Source organism: Topomyia yanbarensis, chromosome 2, assembly GCF_030247195.1.
Source record: "Topomyia yanbarensis strain Yona2022 chromosome 2, ASM3024719v1, whole genome shotgun sequence".
NCBI lineage: Eukaryota > Metazoa > Arthropoda > Insecta > Diptera > Culicidae > Topomyia > Topomyia yanbarensis.
Genome location: NC_080671.1, coordinates 260,702,154 through 260,723,210, shown reverse-complemented (window position 1 = coordinate 260,723,210; position 21,057 = coordinate 260,702,154). Strand labels below are relative to the sequence as shown.

The 21,057-nt window shown below is 42.6% G+C and overlaps 1 long non-coding RNA gene across 1 annotated transcript; it reads left to right on the top strand.

Annotated features, from left to right (window-relative positions):
- The first annotated feature begins 2,153 nt into the window (after positions 1-2,153).
- LOC131683100 (uncharacterized) lies at positions 2,154-2,500 on the top strand. The gene is made up of 2 exons (XR_009304366.1): positions 2,154-2,289; positions 2,352-2,500. It is a non-coding gene; the product is annotated as an uncharacterized LOC131683100 (long non-coding RNA).
- Positions 2,501-21,057: the final 18,557 nt, after the last annotated feature.

Sequence of the window (21,057 nt, the reverse complement as noted above, 5' to 3'; positions counted from 1 at the left end):
CACCCAATGTATAAAATTTTGTAAATACTATTTTTCGGATATAAGTAATGTTAGTTTGTAGTTCACAATGTTTCCTTATAACTATGTTAGTACTTAAAATTATCGTATATTTGCTCATATTCATGTTATGTGTTAATTGTTATTTATTTCTTTGTTATTTATTTATGTGTTTATTTATTTATCAAAAATTTAGCAAAAAATTTGGGATTTAGTGGGTTGATGTTTAATGAGGGAGTTTATGTTAGAATTATCGGTCCTTTGGGTTTGGGTCATCCCTCGGGGATGATCGTCATCTTGGGTTCCACTGTCCGATTGTTCCTAAAATGAAAAAGAAAACATTAAAAATTGTTCACACACTTACCTTTAACTGGAAGTCAACTTCCCTTCTCGGCATCCGTTATAGCTGTCTTCAAATAGGCCGTTTGAGGCAATTCCGAGTCACCAAGGCAGCAGTCCGTCCGGCGTTTGTCCCGCCAAATCGTTCCGGTATCATGCCGAAGTCCATATTTACTTCCAGTCCAGCTGCATGCGACATCATTCGAATCTAAAATTATCCAAATAACATCTTTAGTCAGCCCTTCGGGCGAACATAAATGATGCATTTAAACTTACCATCATTATAGTCCGCTTCAATTGTCAATAATCCGTCCGTCCAAAACCGTCCAGTGCCGAACGGACACATCCCTACCTCTCATCCGAATGAGGTTTGTTTTTGTTGTTGTTGGTTGGTCCGTTTCAGCCTGAAAATACAAGAAAAACAACAAAAATTAGTTTACTCACCTTCCAATACGTAATCCGCCTTTCGGAAACGCTTTTCGGTACGTTTTTGAGCCATTTAATGTAATTATTTGATGATCTACCTGGATAATGTACAATTCCGTCACAGCACAACACATCACTTATAATATTTTTTTAGTTTGACGTTTCTCTTCGTTGCGGGTTGGTAGTTCAGTGTATGCGTGAGTTTATGAGAGCTTTAATAGGGTTGGGAACTTTTTCATTTTCGTTGCATTTCGGTTTTGTCGAAAGTTTTTTTCGACATAGGAAATGTAACGTAAGATGGATTTATGGGATATGTGGTCATTTAGGGTATGTGTTCGTATTGTCGGAATACATCCGGCGTTAATACATAACCAAAATGATTGTTTTGGGTGATATTTTTGGGTGATATTTTCGGGGGATTTCGGGGAATATTTTCGGGGGATTTTCGGGGGATATTTTCGGGGGAATTTCGGGGGATATTTTCAGGAGAATTATGTGCAGATTTCTCACTAGCTGAATTATTTCGGCGTTCGAGTCACTGCAAAGGAAATTATGAAGTTCAGTTCTGCGTTTTGTCTAGTAGAAAGTGTTTATTCAGGGAAGAGCTCTGAGGTGCTTTCAAAAGACAAAACTGTGCGGTAAATTGAGTGAAGGGATACATTTCCAACGTAAGGATTGGAGTAGTTCTGTAACTCAATAAGCCTGTTTCTTGTAGTATTCATGAAGTTATATTGGGAATTATGTTGCATTGAGAGTCGTAAGAAACTCAATGTATGTTGTAGTGTTGGGGTTTCGGCTTGATCTAAAATTTCAATATTTTGGTATCAAGGCCAGTATTTTGGGATTTGTTGCAGTCTTTGAGTGCTATATATCTGAACTACCGGAGCGCAGCAGGGAAAATGTCAAACCCATCAGTATTTCTGTATTCAAGGCGAACCTAGGATTAGTTGTACATAACATTTTGTAAATATTAGTTGTAGTTTTTTTCTTCTTTTTTCTATTGTTAGTCTTAGTCATTTCGTAAAATTGTCCCTTACGAAAATTTGGTATTAATCCTAATACCAAATTTTCGTAAAACAAGCCTGGTGTTATGTAGCGGTCATGTCATATTCAGCAATATTTTTCAAATTTAGTAAAACCAGCCTGATTTGTTTGCGCCAAGAGTTAGACAACCTACCGTTGAGCGACTCTTGCGCAACACCCTAGCAAATACTCCTCTCCGCGAGGGGAAGAAATGAAATTGCCTGTTGAGATTCTCCTGAAGACGAAAACCATGACGATCCTTCGCTTGGAATGCATGATGGAAAGGGACAGATAGAGCCAAAGGTTAGCTGACAGAATAAAACAGCTAGTAGGGTCGTTGATTCCCGAACTTGTCCGAAGAAATTTGCGGGAAAATGCGCGCTTCCTGTAGGTTCGTACGAAATTACCTTCCCTAATCTGAGGATTAACGCTGTTAGCCATTTCGTCCCAGTCCGCCAAACGCAGAGAAAGTGCGCGTAGTTTGTCCGGTTTCGTTTGTGCAAAGTTAGTAAAAGTGACGTGATAGTATTTAAAACTAGACTAATTACTTTGTTCTCTCCTGTTAGATAAATCACTAAAAGTGATTAGCTAGTAGCTACGTGCGTAGAATTGTGTGCAAAAGGTTACAGAAAGGTAAATGTGCTCAAAGTAAAGTGGCATTGACCCCCACAAACGTGCTAATGACCCCGTTTGCAATAGCCAGACGGCCTTTTTCTATTTCGCACAGCTCGCCGACGAACGAGAGAAGAGGCAGAACGAACGAAAGCAGCACGCGCGCATCGGACGAATTTTGAACCCGGCACCGTTACGCCGCCGGAAGGAAGGACGACCCGTCTAAAAACCGTTCCTTCAATCGCCGGAAAATCAACTGTAACTTTTCCGGCCGATCAAATCATCAACCAGCAACCAACAACCGCTGGTCAGAAACCGGCGCGGCCGATCGATGTAATCGCCCGTCATCGAAACAGCCACCGCATCGCAGAACGATCGACAGCAGCAGCAGAAACCAACAGCAGCAGATTGGGTGAGTCGTATCGTTCTTGCTAGATAAGTGTGAAGGGTGGCGTCCAGGGAGGACACCACAGTAATTTAGGCCGTCAGAGCACAAACGCTCGAGAAGTCGTCCACGGACGGCTAGATTTAGGGACGCGTCCATGAATTGAGGTTGTGTGTCGGCCATTATGTTTTAGTCCGTCATTCACGAACGCCACACACAACCCATTTAATTAGTCACCCGGGTGCAAAGCAATAGCTGATTGATACGCTGGAGCCGTGAGGTGACGTCACCGAACTTTGGGAGGATTTTGGAAATGAGAAGAAAAGCACAAGCAGGTCAATGAGCACAGTAGGGAGAGAGTACACGCACACCCTCAGAAGATAGGCCTAGAAAGTTAAAAGCTAAAAAATACAAACATGAAATAGAACATAAATCTGCCGTTTTGTACCGTAAATAAATGTTGTTTAGTTAAAATGTAATCAAATGTTTGTAGTACTCCCGCAAGTTTTAGTCCCGTTCTAGTATGGTTACGTCACTTCGTTCGGTGTAGTTTTCGTTTTGTTTCACTGTCTTCCGCTTGGCGGAATTTGATGAGTGGTGAAAGCTTCGCTTTCAACGTGTTATGCCACCTGTTGATGAGTGGCTGCAGTTCCAGTGATGATATATTAGGTATGGGGAATTTCTTACTGCGAATTATCTGAGGGTGATGAGGTTTTTAATGATTGCTGCTAGTTGATAATAGGGTCGTCTACCCGACTTTTGGAGGCTAATTTTTGATAAGCCTGTCTGGTTCGATCCTGATTAATTTCTTTTAGGTGAATCTTCTTCAGGGACTCGCCCTAAGAAGAGTCTCATCCGGGCAAACAAATCTTGGCGTGCAGTCTTCCTACGGGAAGTGGCGCATAAGCTGCACGCTTGCTAGGGATCGACCAGGGCTGGCTACAAGCTGGGAGCTATAGTCTAGCCGAAGTGGACGCTCGTTAAAAATATTTTGAACGCGAGGGAGGGCAGGATCTGCAATGTCTGATTTTTTTCTACATGGTTAATGGACAGCCCCCAGGTTGAAACGAATATTGCACCCAGCTTGTAAGAAGATCATAGATTTTTTTATTCACAGCTGCTGTGACTCGCTGAATGTGTATGGTGAACTACCATGCGGTTTCATCGTTTCCATGCATGTGGGGTGTATATATAGATTTTTTATTTCAAAATAATTTTTTCTCCGAAACCTCTAAGTCACACATACACACACAATAAAAGTTAGCCTAGCAAGGAATGAAAAAGGTGAGCACACAAGTCAGCCTCTCATGGTATGTCAGAAGTGGGGCCTAAGAAAAATGTCCCACATGGGATGCCAGGGGGAGTGACAAAGGTATAATAGAGTGGCACGATTGAGAGTGAATCAGGTGATAGGGTGAGCACCCAAGTCAGCCTCACATGGTATGGGTGGGCCAGCACAAAAGTAAGCCTAGCAAGGAATGAGTAAGGTGAGCACACAAGTCAGCCTCGCATGGAACGTAAAAGGTGAGCACAAAAGTCAGCCTCATGTGGGAGTGTTTGAGAGTGAATCAAAGTGCGATTGAGAGAGCACCCAAGTAAGCCTCATACAGGATGTATGAACGCGTGAGTGAGAGTGAATGAGTACATTTAGTACAGCCATCCCCCCAGAAGTAATACCGAGAGGTAGTTCCTGAGAGGAATGATGGCGGAGCCCAATGGAGTTTAGTCGGTATTAATGGCTGGTCACCATTCGAGCCCGACACGCCCCCAGTGCACCCCGTGTGGTAGGTTGGACCCTACCAATAGCACGTGTACTGGGCTAGGACATAAAGGTCTTCTCCATTGTAAAAAAAACATACACACACACATTCAGACTTTTTCCGATCTCGACGAACTGAGTCGAATGGGATATGACACTCGGCCCTCCGGGCCGGGATTAGGTTGACGTTTTTCAGAGTGATTGCATAACCTTTCTATATGAGAAAGGCAAAAATACGAAAATAACAGTTTCGCCTCTAAACTGCTAGCAAAAAAAGTATCACCCTGTTTGTTTGCATGGAGCGTGGAGGGCGAAACTTTAAATAAACAAAAAAAATACAGCTTCGCCCGTTGTTTCTTTTGCTGTAGTTTAAGAAAGCAATATCGTAGAATCAAAATTTTTAGGTTAATTTGTTGCGTTTCAAAGCCCTCATTCGCATGTATGAAAAAACCTTATGTTTACATTTGTATGTATCGCCCTTTTCACAAAAAAGCGTTGAAATGAAATCGCAGCTCCTGATATCACGCTATCTCCGAAGTGCATGCGTGCATAGTTTCAAATTTTACTTCGATATCGACTTTTTCTAAAGGTGATTTCCCAGTAGTATCCTTGATTTGAATTATTATCGCTAATCCTAATGCCAAAGAACAAATAAAAACCTCTCGAAAACGAACCGTTTGGGAAAATCATCATCATTACTGGAATTTTTATTTTCACGAAACTTTTCGATAACCTTCCGTCACTTGCGTTAATGCACTGGGTGCACAGTGCTCTGAAAATCTAGCGAAATCGTCTTAGGGCACCAGCGGGTCCAATTCAGAGCCATCTGCGCGGCGAGTTAAAACTGTAAAGAATACTAAAAATTAATTTCTATTCTATAATTTTCAGTTCAGCAATTCGAGAGATCGTGCTCACCGCAAGCCATGAAAAATAAACTACGTTGTGAAGCGATGGTCACTATTTATTAAAAAATCACGGTTAAATAAAAAATTAAACTATTAAAAAATTTCAAATAGTTTATAATTTTCACAAACTTATTAGGAATTTTGGAAGAAGTCTATAAAATAACCCCTTGAAAGCTACCTAAAAATTGTTGTAGTTCGATGCAATAAAAAATCCCCAAAAATGAAATGTATTTATTTGAAACACAGTGAATAATACATACAATAAAGACCCATTTTTATCAATCTTATGGTGTATTTTAGGCTGACAAAATGGGGACATTGACTAAATCGGGCTTTTTTTTCTTTATAATGAACTGAAGCTGTTAAAATATTCATCCCGTCCCTTGATATTTTGATAACTATTTCTGATTATGATGAACTTTTTATTTTTGCATATTTCCATCTTCATGAGAAGGAAAACATAGCCAAGAAAGGATTTACTCGAATTCAGTCTTGTTCGTCTGCTAGAGCCCATCGAATATATGTTCATATTTGGCTGATAAAATCGGGGTTTCAATGTATTATAATAGATATTCAGCATTCGAAGAAGTTTCTTGTGAACGAGTGTAGAACGACTTTGTTTCTACTTACTTGAATTTGGTTTGGTGGGGGTTTGGTGAAAATCGATCATACTGTCCAAACGGCCTAATTCCGAAACCGTTATTTTTGAAGTTTTAAAATTATGCAGAATTAATTTTTCAGAAAATAGTAATAGATTTCGTGTCTTTAGCGAATTTGTTGAGACTTTATTGTAGTCATGAATATTAACCTGAGAAAATTCACCATCAATACTTCTTGGACGATATACTGTCAAAATTATTTTATCAAATGATGCGCTGTTTAACGTTTGTAAAACTCATCGAAGATACTAAACCGCCGAAATTGGCGGTTTCAAAATGATGCTATCTTGACCTTAAATTACTGTTTTTAAACATTTGACTTATACATATAATTGGCCATACAACAAAAATCAAATGCTCATCAAAATCGCAGCGGAGCATAGAGAAAGATCCGGGAGGTCCGGGTCCTGCCGAAAATTTTCAACTTGTTAAGCAATTTTAAACTAGTTTTAATTTTATAGTATCAACCTCTCACTGCATACTCCCTCCGGGCCGGTATGATTGACGATTTTTAGAGTGATTGCATAACCTTTCTATATGAGAAAGGCAAAAATGTACCAAAGTACAAAAAAGTCAATTTTTGTCAAGCATCTCAATGTTTCATGCATTTTAAAGTCATTTGGCATCAAAAATACAAATTTGATTTTGAAACTTTTTCATTTCAGTTTATATGGGAATTTGCTGTGTGATTGCACTCTTCAACTCGTAACTCCGGAACCGGAAGCCCAAGCAATACAAAATTCAATAGCAGCCGATGGGAAGGTTGTACCTTTCATTTGAGACTAACTTTGTGCAAATCGGTCCAGTCATCTCTGAGAAACAGAGGTCACACATACATACACACACAGACAGTTTCCGATCTCGACGAACTCAGTCGATTGGCATATGTCACTCGGCCCTCAGGGTCGGGATTAGATTGACGAATTTTAGAGTGAATGAGAAAGGCAAAAACATTTTTAGCAAATGTTGAAAGTAATGCATTTTTTGGTGAGCAGTTCTATGTTTCATAGACATTAAATCAATTTTAACTTCGCTTCCTATTAAATAAAGACCCTTATTACAGTATATCTCTACAAAAGTGAACTCAATTTGAAAAGAAATCTGAGGATTATGATTGATTACAGAACTCTGGAATTTTCGATTGGAATGTTTTCAGGCAGGAATTTGATATTGACGCTATTAGACAACTGTGAAATCAAGACCAATAGATCAGTTACATATCAGGACCCCATTCCGACAATTTATCAAAAGTCCTCATGATGTTTACAACAACAGGTTATCAATCTACGGATCAGATAATTGTTATTGTAATATTGAATTAAATCAGTCTGTATCAATAAATTTTCAACTTCAATCCAATATTGTTTTGGGGGGGGGGGGGGGTGGTTGTATTGTATTAAGCCCCAAAACCTTCTCTTGGCTACGCCGTTGCTTGGAGTTATTTATTTCGCTTTTCATTTTCCGATATTCAGATCGATCCGATGGTCATAAGTTAGAAAAATTGCAGTCAGAAGGTTCGCGCAAATGAACATTTTTGCACTGATAAGTTATCAAGTTCCTTCCAGACAACTTGGAAGTGTTCGGTGATTATTTATAGCGGTTGTATATAGAAAAATGAAATACAAAAGTCGTTTTATTGAAATAATGTTTGGCTTATTTCAAAAGGATTATTACTATATTGAACAATAAATAGGCGACAAAGAGTAATCCACAAACAACAAGCCATAAATTTTAAAGTATTGAAAATAGATATTTGAAGTCTTCAATAAAGTTATTCGCAAAAGTAAGAGCTACAAATTTGCTGAAGACATCATTTCGATATAATCACTTCCACGAAAATTTGTGAAAATATCTCACTCATAGGGGGATTAATCAGCAAAAGCACAATACCGAAAGAAAGGGCATATTGCCTCCATTAAATTCTCCGAAGATACTATTGACCTAAAATAAGCCGTTTTTGCGTTAATAATAGATTACATGTTTTTGGTCATATTTCTGGCAATGGGAAATGATACAAATCTTTCGTCCGCATTTAATGTTAAATATCTCTTTTGATAATAGTTAGTTAAAAATCACAACTCTTGAACCGCTGCACCGTTTTTTATCGGTTATGAGTCAAATGAAAGGTGTTTAAGTGTAGTTTGAAGAAAATATGGTAGACTTTGAAAATATGGGGTTTTGCATGAACAAGTTACGTATTAATTTGTTTATCTTGATTTTCACTGCGAGAGTCTTTAATTACTCCATACTTTTATATTTTTATTTGGAAGATCATTCCATTCTACATAATATCTTCAAAAACATTTTTGAGTCAGACCTAGAGCTTTCGGAGAAAAAAAATATTTTGAAAATAAAAAATCTATATATACACCCCACATGCATGGAAACGATGAAACCGCATGGTAGTTCACCATACACATTCAACGAGTCACAGCACCTGTGAAAAAACGCTTTTAATCCACCTAACAGTGTGCTGAGACATTTCTTATAACTCTTATCACTCTCTTCGGATAATATATTGTTTGAGAAAATTTAGAACATGATGCTTCGCGATGTTTTTGATAACACATACTATATGGGATAGTGGCAGGACTCAGAGAATCGCTCAAATCAGCATAGGACAACATCAGTGCTAAAAATCTCAAACCAAATCAATGGGAAAGCGAAAAAATGGCCCATAAAATAGACATACCAACGAATTATTGTTAATGCTCTGTTAATAAAATATCTAAATTGTGGTGGGAAAACTGAATTTTTCTAAAGGGGTTATATATTGTACTGAGCAAAAAATTCAAATTTTTTTTAATCGATTTGAAGTTTATACTTTACTCAAATTTCCAACGCGACTGAGAACTAAGAATTTAACGCTTATCCTTGGAAAGGCCGATACTAGCAGTGACACCATTCAAAGAAAATCAACAGTGAATATTTCCAGACCTGGTTTTATTTCCTATTTAAGAACTATTGTGTTTTTTACATCCTAGATTGCATGATTCAGTGATCGAAACACAAAACTTCATAAAGTATTTGAAATTATTAAATTAAAATTTGCTTTTGCTATTGAAATTGACAAAATGATAGTATCGCCCCTTTGGCGATTGTTTACTTTTTCGGTCCCACCTATCAGCATTGAAGTATCGCCCTTACGTTTTTTTACAATAACTACCGTTCTGCACCACCGATTTCGTTCGTGTTTTTTCAATAGCGATCATAGTAACTATTTACAGCTGGCATCAGCTTGATAATCCTAAAAAACAAACCTGTTTTAATCCACCTAGCGGTGCAATTGTGCCTTTCTCATTTCTTTAAACTATGGCACGGAGGCTTTTTATGTTCAACATAATTGTGGAAATGTCTATTACATTTTTAGTACACTTTGCACTTATATACAATGGCATGCCAGCCACGAACTTGATGAGCTACGTTACGACGGTGAAACACTTGAAACAAAAAAATATCATACTCCATTAGCCTAATCAGCATTAGATCAATGTTATCTACTTGCTAACTCATTTTGTCATGCGGGGGTGGGTATGTGAGGAGGGCGAAAGTCCCATGAACGAACGACTCCCCAGCTTAAATTGGTATGCTTTGTGATACAGTGGTGGTTTAAAGATGATGGGGTTGAAAGGGAGGGGTATGAGGGCTGGATGGGGTGGTGGTCTGAGGGGTGATTTAAAGAGATTTTTAAAGGAGGGGAGTGAACAGTAGAGGGGGGGGGGTGTAACCCCTCTCCGTAAACCATCAACTACGCCCCTGTTAAAATCCAGCAACCTTATGCGAGTCGAAAAAAAAATTTGCCGGAATTAGTTTGACGTTTTTCAGAGTGATTGCATAACCTTTCTATATGAGAAAGGCAAAAATGTGCCAAAATCCAAAAAAGTGAACCGTCGTCAAATTTTTTTTCGAGTTTGCATCAAATCTCGACGTTTCATGCACCTTGAACACATTTAGCATCAAAAATAAAATTTCTATTTTTAATTTTTCCTATAGTTTATATGAGAAATTTCTGTGTGGCCGCACTCTGAAAACCGTAATTCCGGAACCGGAATTCCGATCGATCCAAAATTCAATAGCAGCCGATGGGAAGGTTGCACCTTTCATTTGAGACTAAGTTTGGGCAAATCGGTCCAGCCATCTCTGAGAAAAATGAGTGACATTATTTGACACATACGCACATACATACACACACATACACACACATACACACATACATACACACATACACACACACACATACACACACATACAGACTTTTTCCGATCTCGACGAACTGAGTCGAATGGGATATGACACTCGGCCCTCCGGGCCGGGATTAGGTTGACGTTTTTCAGAGTGATTGCATAACCTTTCTATATGAGAAAGGCAAAAATGTGCCAAAATCCAAAAAAGTGAACCTTCGTCAAATTTTTTTTCCATTTTGCATCAAATCTCGACGTTTCATGCACCTTGAACACATTCAGCTTCAAAAATAAAAATTCTATTTTTAATTTTTCCTATAGTTTATATGAGAAATTTCTGTGTGGCCGCACTCTGAAACCCGTAATTCCGGAACCAGAATTCCGATCGATCCAAAATTCAATAGCAGCCGATGGGAAGGTTGCACCTTTCATTTGAGACTATGTTTGAGCAAATCGGTCCAGCCATCTCTGAGAAAAATGAGTGACATTATTTGACACATACGCACATACATACACACACACATACACACATACACACATACAGACTTTTTCCGATCTCGACGAACTGAGTCGAATGGGATATAACACTCGGCCCTCCGGGCCGGGATTAAGTTAACGTTTTTCAGAGTGATTGCATAACCTTTCTATATGAGAAAGGCAAAAAATACGAAAATATCAGTTTCGCCTCTAAACTGCTACCAAAAAAAGTATCACCCTGTTTGTTTGCATGGAGCGTGGAGGGCGAAACTTTAAATAAACAAAAATATGGTTTCGCCCGTTGTATTTTTTGCTGTAGTTTAAGAAAGCAATATCGTAGAATCAAAATTTTTAGGTTAATTTGTTGCGTTTCAAAGCCCTCATTCGCATGTATGAAAAAAGGCTTTATGTTTACATTTGTAAGTATCGCCCTTTTCACAAAAAAGCGTTGAAATGAAATCGCAGCTCCTGATATCACGCTATCTCTGAAGTGCATGCGTGAAATCAAGACCAATAAATCAGTTACATATCAGGACCCCATTTCAACAATTTATCAAAAGTCCTCATGATGTTTACAACAACAGGTTATCAATCTACGGATCAGATAATTGTTTTTGTAATATTGAATTAAATCAGTCTGTATCAATAAATTTTCAACTTCAATCCAATATTGTTTTTGGGGGGGGGGGGGGGGGTTGTATGGTGTTGAGCCCCAAAAGCTTCTCTTGGCTACGCTGTTGCATGGAGTTATTTATTTCGCTTTTCATTTTCCGATATGTTTCAGATCGATCCGATGGTTATAAGTAAGAAAAATTGCAGTCAGAAGGTTCGCGCAAATGAACATTTTTGCACTGATAAGTTATCAAGTTCCTTTCAGACAACTTGGAAGTGTTCGGTGATTATTTCTAGCGGTTGTATATAGAAAAATGAAATACAAAATTCGTTTTATCGAAATCATGTTTGGCTTATTTCAATGGATTATTACTATATTGAACAATAAATAGGCGACAAAGAGTAATCCACAAACAACAAGCCATAACTTTTAAAGTATTGAAAATAGATCTTTGAAGTCTTCAATGCGGTAAGAGCTACAAATTTGCTGAAGACACCATTTCGATATAATCACTTCCACGAAAATTTGTGAAAATATCTCACTCATAGGGGGATTAATCAGCAAAAGCACAATACCGAAAGAAAGGGCATATTGCCTCCATTAAATTCTCCGAAGATACTATTGACCTAAAATAAGCCGTTTTTGCGTTAATAATAGATTACATGTTTTTGGTCATATTTCTGGCAATGGAAAATGATACAAATCTTTCGTCCGCATTTAATGTTAAATATCTCTTTTGATAATAGTCCGATTTCAACAATCTATAGCTCGTTCGAAAGGTATTTGTTAAAGCTGTCTAAAGACATATAAATTGTTAATCTGTATTGCCAATTTCGGCAGATAGTTCAAAAAATTACCAAAAACTCCATTTTTACGCATTCAAACATTCATATCTTGAAAACTAATCATCAGAATCAAAATCAAATTAATAGTGTTCTTGCTGTTTTTTAGCTCTTTCATTTAAAATTGGTTTGGATAAGATCGGTTCAGCCATTGCTGAGAAACACGACTGAGAATTTGTCCGTTACATACACACACAGACATTGTCCCAAATCGTCGATCTGAGTCGATTGGTATATAAGACTCGGCCTTTCGGGCCTCGGAAAAAATCTTGAAAGTTTCAGCGAATTCTATACATTCTTTTATAAGAAATGTAAAAATCTATGATCTACTTACAAGCTGGGTGCAATATTCGTTTCAACCTGGGGGCTGTCCATTAACCATGTAGAAAAAAACAGACATTGCAGATCCTGCCCTCTCTTGCGTTCAAAATATTTTTACCGAGCGTCCATTTCGGCTAGACTATAGCTCCCAGTTAGCTTCCGACAAATCATGCCGTCATCAATATTGTGTGTTGTAGAAATTTTATCTTACCTAATAGGTACCTATATCAATGGGAGTGTTGCTAGGATTTGAAAAAAGAGTATTCAACCTATTTGCTGAGACAAAGGACATGGTTGGTATGACTAGCAGATAGTTTTTGGGTAGGTTGAGAATGTTTACCTGTATTTCGGGCTTGTTTCAATAGCTTTTGTCGCAAGCAAGTTGAAGAAATAGGTAAATTTTGCTTTTGCTGGTACTACATCACTAGCTCGTAGGTTCGAATATATTACACAAAACAAGGAATATTTTGTTAATCTGTATTGCCAATTTCGGCAGATAGTTCAAAAAATTACCAAAAACTCCATTTTTACGCATTCAAACATTCATATCTTGAAAACTAATCATCAGAATCAAAAACAAATTAATAGTGTTCTTACTGTTTTTTAGCTCCTTCATTTAAAATTGGTTTGGATAAGATCGGTTCAGCCATTGCTGAGAAACACGACTGAGAATTTGTCCGTTACATACACACACAGACATTGTCCCAAATCGTCGATCTGAGTCGATTGGTATATAAGACTCGGCCTTCCGGGCCTCGGAAAAAATCTTGAAAGTTTCAGCGAATTCTATACATTCTTTTATAAGAAATGTAAAAATCTATGATCTACTTACAAGCTGGGTGCAATATTCGTTTCAACCTGGGGGCTGTCCATTAACCATGTAGAAAAAAACAGACATTGCAGATCCTGCCCTCTCTTGCGTTCAAAATATTTTTACCGAGCGTCCATTTCGGCTAGACTATAGCTCCCAGTTAGCTCATGCCGTCATCAATATTGTGTGTTGTAGAAATTTTATCTTACATAATAGGTACCTATATCAATGGGAGTGTTGCTAGGATTTGAAAAAAGAGTATTCAACCTATTTGCTGAGACAAAGGACATGGTTGGTATGACTAGCAGATAGTTTTTGGGTAGGTTGAGAATGTTTACCTGTATTTCGGGCTTGTTTCAATAGCTTTTGTCGCAAGCAAGTTGAAGAAATAGGTAAATTTTGCTTTTGCTGGTACTACATCACTAGCTCGTAGGTTCGAATATATTACACAAAACAAGGAATATTTTGAAAGAAATTATCAGTTAGAAAACAAAGTTTCCTACACAAACAGTTCAATTGAAGGAAATCTTAAAATGAAACGTAAGGGTTCAGTTTGTGGTATATGGATGTTGAGTACGCGTATCAGAAAACTCACCAATGTATTGTACGATTGTGCAGTAAAAAAAAGAAAATAGATGAGCAGCTCCTTCATTTTTTTTGTTGCTACAAGAAACTGTATAAACCAAATGATCCCGAGACCGAAGAAGCCGTTGCAGGACCATCGAGAATCGCTCTTCCAGGTATATTATAGAAAATATGACATGATTGTTTTTTAAATTTCAATTCTTTTCTTCAAACTACTAACACGAGCTCTTGTTCTTTGCAACCTTTTTTCAGAGTCCTTCGAAACATTGACCGCCATTGCAGGACCTTTCGAATTCGTTCAATTTTTCTACCAAGGTAAATTTGATTTTTGATTTTTTCTGATAATCAATCTATCATGAGTAAAGCCATGTCAAGCGATCCTCGAATTTTTCGCAAAATCACCGATATTTATGAGGTATATTTTTTGTATAGGGACTATGGTGAAAAGCTTTTGGTATAAATACTACGTTTAAACTCCTACTCCTCCCCTACGAGTACAGTCTGGGTGGCAAACTTCAGACTGTCGAATTCACCGAGCCATTCGGCTCCCTTGTGCCAGTTAGGACCGTAACTCCCTTCTCGCACCATTCAGCGCCGTTTACTCATTGAGCACCAGACTTGTTCGCGAACTACTCGGTCTAGTCCCCGACGATGGACCTAGCCTACTCCGACGGAAAATTCCCCGGCGAGAGAAGTTCTCCCGAAACCGAGCCAACCAACCAGATGTCGAGGTCAGCAGGGCGTCCGGTTCGCTGATGCCCCGACGACCTGCGACTGGTGGTATTTCTTCGCGGTCTACTCAGTCTAGTCCCCGGCGGTGGATCTAGCTTACGCCGACGGAGAGTTCCCAGCCGAAGGAGGCTCTCCCGATACCGATTCTTCTTTTGTTTTAACACCACAATTTCTTGAGCCCTTTGGCTTCCTCTCGTTTCGTTTCGCTCTACTTTCCCGATGAGCCATTCAGCTCCCGCCCTCACTTGTTCGCGAACTACTCAGTCTAGTCCCCAACAATGGATCTAGCCTATTCTCCTGCAACCGAGCGGTAGATTTCTCCTGATTTCGATGTTCGTTTTTGTGAGCCATTTAGCTCTCCGCGTCGTCCCGATCTACTCGATCTAGTCCCCGGCGGTGGATCTAGCCTACTCAACGAGCCATACAGTAGGTGCTGAGGTCTATCCGGCGATTCCGGTTGGAGCGTAGCTTCCAGTTCACCAGCGCCCCAACGACTTACTGCTAGCTCTGCGACGCGGTCTTCTCGGTCTAATCCCCGGCGGTGGATCTAGCCTACTCATGAGCTACCCGGTAGGATGGCGAGGTCGGTTCAGCGATTCCGGTGAAGCTTGACGTCCGGTTCCCAGGCACCCCGACGACCCAACTCGGTGCTACTTCACGTACTACTCAACTGGTCCCCGGCGGTGGACCTAGTCTACACAGTTGGAGAGTTCCCCGGCGGCGGAATTTCTCTCGAGACCCGATTTGCGGCTTCTTGCTGGTCTCTTCGCCACTTCCTCTGCAGCTCGGAGAGTATGCTCGAGACCACTCTGTTGACAGCTTCTCAGGTATGTTCGTCACGGCACATCTCTTCCACGATATTGTCCACTGTCATACTAGGTATACCCCTACGAACTTCTTCGAATCTAGGCCATTCGAAGACCACGTGTTCCGGTGTCTCCTGCACAGTTGCACACTCCGGGCAAAGGGGTGACGAAGCATGTCCAAACCGATGCAAGTACTTCCGCAAGCATCCGTGTCCTGACAAAAACTGCGTCAAATGGAAGTTCACCTCTCCATGCTTCCTATGTACCCAGGCCGATACATTTGGGATGAGTCGGTGGGTCCACCTTCCTTTCTCCGCGTTGTCCCACTCCTGTTGCCATTTAGCCAACGAGTCCGCTCGAACCAGTCTCCTAGCATTACGTGCATTTCTCCGCTGATAGCATTCCACGTCCTCCGCCAGGGTAATGCAGATGGGGATCATCCCGGCGATAACGCATACTGCCTCCGACGATATTGTTCTGTAGGCACTCGCGACTCGTATGATTATCAGTCGGAATGTCCTGTTTAGCTTTTCACGGTTCCGCTTGGTTTTCAGCGCAACACTCCAGGCAGGAACCCCATATCGGAGTATCGATGACGAAACAGTAGATAGCAGACGTCTCGTACTGCTTCTCGGACCGCCGACGTTTGGTATGATTCTCGCAATTGCGTTTGTTGCCTTCGCCGACTTTTCACAGGCGTAATCAACGTGGTTGTTGAAGCTCAACCGGTTGTCGATTATAACTCCCAATTGCTTCAATGCACGTTTCGATGCAATCACGTGCCCTCCGAGTTTTCCGAGTGAATCCAGCAGGCATATGGGCCTGTACGAGGTCGGGTTGCCAGGTAGCTTCCCTTGCTTCGGCAGCAACACCAGCATATGGACCTTCCACATTTCAGGGAAGTTGCCTTCATTTAGGCACTTCTGCATCACTATCTTAAACATGTCCGGATATGCCAGGATCGCAGCTTTCAGTACCATGTTTGGTATTCCATCCGGACCAGGGGCTTACTTTGATTTTAAGCGCTTCGATGCTTCTGCTAGCTCGTCGTTAGTCATTTTCCGATCCGTGCTTATTCCTTCTTCTTCGTCGTACGGTGTCGGTGGCCATATAGTTGGATCGTGCTTCGGGAAAAGGCCCTCGACGATTATCTTCAGCTTGCTCGGACATATTTCGGCTGGCGTCGTCGGACCCTTCATTTTCGCCATCACGACTCGGTATGCGTCACCCCAGGGATTGGCGTCTACTTCTCGGCATAGCTCCTTGTGGCACTCTGACTTGCTAAGTCTGATCTCCCGTTTTAAAGCGGCCCTAGCTTCCCGAAACGCTGCCTTACGCTCTTCTCTATCTGGTTCCGACCTTGCTCTTTGGACCCGCCATCTGGCTCTGAGACAAGCAGCGCGTAACGTACTAAGCGTCTCGTTCCGCCAGTAAGCTGGACGCCGTTTGTTGCGTGGTTCCAGTTTTCGCGGCATTGTGGCGTCACAAGCCGCCACAATCCTTCTTGTTAGGTCAGCCGCATTCACGTTCTCGGTCCCGCCGTTCGGCCGAAGTGCCTCAACAAAGAGGTCTTTGTTGAAGGCTTTCATCTTCCACTTTCGTTCACCGGTCACCCTTCTCTGTACTGCCGCGGGGTTCCGTTGACCGATACGGTAGCGAATCTCCTGGTGGTCACTATGCGTATACGTTTCGCATACTCTCCAATTCATGTTCGCCATCAATGAGGGACTACAGAATGTGACGTCGATGATAGACTCCCTTCCGTCTCTCCGAAATGTGCTAACAGAGCCTTCATTGCACAATCGTACGTCTAACTTCGCTAGAGCTTCCTGCAGGATACACCCTCTTGTGTTGGTTACTCTACTGCCGCATTCCACAGCCCAGGCGTTGAAGTCACCACCAATGACTACCGGCTTCCGATCGATCAACTGCTCGGTTAACTGCTCCAAAATTAGGCTGAACTGCTCTACTGTTCACCTTTGGGGAGCATAGCAGCTACATACGAAGATGCCGTTGATTTTGGCTATCACGAAACCCTCGTATGAACGTTCTACCACTTCTTGGATGGGGAATCTTCCCATTACTTGTATCGCAGCGGTTCCTGATCTATCCGCCACCCAGTTACCGTTACTAGGGGGACTTGATAAGGCTCTGCGATCAAAGCGACATCGCACATAGTTTCTGTTGTAGACGGCCACAACAGTTGCTGTGCGGTATCACAGTGATTCAGGTTTATCTGGGTCACCTCCATCACCGTTGGCCTGCAGTCGCCTTCTTGTAGGCTGGGCATTTAAAGCCACCCGTCTGATGGTCGTTTCCTTCCGCTGGTGTGCAAAGCAAGCACTTCGGCCTCTGTGTGCATTCTCTCGTAAGATGGCCCGTCTCTCCGCATTTCCAGCACATCCCGGATCTGTCCGGGTATTTGCAAGCCCCTGCTAAATATCCAAAGCCCAAACATTTGAAGCATTTCTCCGCTTGTTTATTTACTCGTGGGGCGGCTCTCAGTAGGCATCTCGACCATCCAACTGTAACTTTACCTACCTCCAGCGACTTGTCTACAGCGGTTACCGGTAAACGAATCATCGCTGTCCGCGTTCCTCCGTATCCCTTCCTTAACCGGATCGTCATGTGCACCTCGCCCAGTTTGAACTGCTGCTTCATAGCACCTCCCAGCTCGTCTTCCGTCGTTATTTCGTCAAATCTTTCAGCTCCGGGTCCTCTCTGACCTTTTTGAGCAGTGCTGCGTACGTAGTCTCGTCATTTGCTTTGACGAGCACGGCTTCTCCCTTAGGCGCTTTTTGATTTCCTTTTTCGCTCCTCCTTCTTTTTTGCTGTTTCCCGCGTTCCTCCTTCCGATCTACAACGGTACACCAACTTTCACCCTGTAAGGTGGCGTCCTTTCCTTCGGCATTAACAGCGTCCTCGAGCGTCTGCCTCTTTGACCCGCCTGGTATTTCGTCTCCTGGCGAGGATCTTGTCCTCTTTGGAGTTATGAGAACTGGCGTGTTCTTCACTCCAATCTGCCTCTCCTTACCCTGTTTCGGAGGGGCTAGGAGGATAGTGGCCTTAGCCGACGCCGATGCTCGCTCAGCTGAATCTGCCCTCTGCGTTGTCGTATCGTACTCTTTCACGGCAGACAGTAGCGCCTTCCGGATTTTGATGACCATCTCCTTAATGTCTTTGTGGACATTGTTTCTCGTGTCCACGAACTTGTGGAACTCCTCCACCAAGTGCCTCGCTATCACTACCTTTGGCGTTTGTGGGGTGTAGCTCATTCCGCTCTGCTCCGGTTGATTTTGTTGCTGCTGTTGCTGTTGCTTCGGCTTCCCCTCCTCTTGCTCTTGCTGGATGACTTCAGCTACTATTGGTGGTGGTGACCTCACCAACCCACCTCTGGCAAACGGATTCACCATGCCTGCTCCATTTATATCGGTTGCTTGTTTTCTCTCCATTTTATTGGGTCCCAACTCCGGGCAGATATCTCCACTCGCTGCACATAGTCGCCTCTCGCGAGCCCATGATTATCTATGCCAGTAGCAGTGAGGTCATGCAAGGGTTGACACTATCCTTCATGGGGAGTAGTGTTCAGAGCCGGATCGGCGTACATCGGGAATGCTTCAACCGAACCTAGTACCACCAACCAAATGATGGCGAGTTTCGAACGTACCCGGAGACCTGCCAGGGTTTTGTTGGGACGGAGGCAGCCATGCTGTTAGCCCACTCGCCATTTCAAGTCGGTGTCATCCTTCCTTACTCAGGGAGTAGAACAGCACGCCTGTCGGCCCAAAGTCGCCATCATATTCGTGATCCGTGTCCTGTCCGTTGACGTTCGCCATGGCCAGTATACCATAATCAGGATGTCACTGGCGTGGATCCTGATGTGCCGGTTGGCACTCCGGTTGAGCTAGAGTGCTTTTATTGCCTAGATCTTAGATTATTGGAATCTTACGATCCCCAACTCGCAGTAGGGCCGTAGGGGGGGGGGGAGGGAGGTTCGTTGGGCCCCTAGACTCCTGTCCTTCCTGTCCCTGCTGCCCCCTTGTGTGTTTTTTTTTTTTTTTTTTTTTTACAATGGAGAAGACCTTTATGTCCTAGCCCAGTACACGTGCTAACGGTAGGGTCCAATCTACCACACGGGGTGCACTGGGGGCGTGTCGGACTCAAATGGTGACCAGCCATTAATACCGACTAAACTCCATTGGGCTCCGCCATTATTCCTCCCAGGAACTACCTCTCGGTATTACTTCTGGGGGGATGGCTGTACTGAATGTACTCATTCACTCTCACTCGCGCGATCATACATCCTGTATGAGGCTTACTTGGGTGCTCTCTCAATCACACTTTGATTCACTCTCAAACACTCCCACATGAGGCTGACTTTTGTGCTCACCTTTTACGTTCCATGCGAGGCTGACTTGTGTGCTCACCTTACTCATTCCTTGCTAGGCTTACTTTTGTGCTCGCCCTACCCATCCATGTGAGGCTGACTTGGGTGCTCACCCTATCACCTGATTCACTCTCAATCGTGCCACTCTATTGTACCTTTGTCACTCCCTCTGGCATCCCATGTGGGACATTTTTCTTAGGCCCCACTTCTGACATACCATGCGAGGCTGACTTTTGTGCTCACCTTTTTCATTCCTTGCTAGGCTGACTTTTGTGCTAGCCTCTACCAACCTGTGAGGCTGACTTTTATGCTCACCCTTAACATGCAGTGTGAGACTGACTTGGATGCTCACCCTTTCACTCCTCTGCCACGCCATGAGGCATCGATAGCTTAGTTCCAACATACTACGCTACGACCCTCCCGTCTTGGCATGAGGCAGTCCACTTATACGCCTATACACTCACTCTTCTGTCTTGCTTCGGGGTGGCTGGGTTTACCCCTTACGCGGTTGCCATTCGCTGCGCCAACCTACCTCGGCATGAACAGACCATTCACTCTCTTATTTTGCGCTTGGCCTTTTTCGCTCCAACTAACCAATCACTAGTTAGCCGTGCCCGCCGCCTGTTGCTCGGTTCGCCAGATTACCTGTAGCCTACTGGCAATCTGGATGGTAGCAGCTGAATAAGGGTATCCGGGGTTGTGTCCCAGCCACAGACGTCAAGCATTGCTCTTCTTTCGACGTCGAACCGATGACATACGAACAGTATGTGTTCGGCAGTTTCATCTACACCTGGGCAGTCCGGGCAGACTGGGACCTCCGCGTGCCCGAACCTGTGGAGGTACTGACGGAAACAGCCATGGCCTGACAGGAATTGTGTCAGGTGGAAGTGAACTTCCCCATGGGGTCTTCCCACCCAGCTCGATATGCTAGGTATCAGCCGGTGGGTCCACCTACCTTTCGAGGAGTTGTCCCACTCACGCTGCCATCTGGCGACCGAGGTCACCCTGGTGCGCTCGCGGGCTCCCCTATTTCCACGTAGCTCAAAGCACTCCTCATCTTCCCGAATGACCAGCCCGACTGGCATCATGCTCGCTATCACGCAGGATGCATCGTGTGATACCGTGCGGTAGGCAGATATCACTCTGAGGCACATCACGCGGTAGGTGCTCTCCAGTTTCTGTAGGTAACTGGTTACC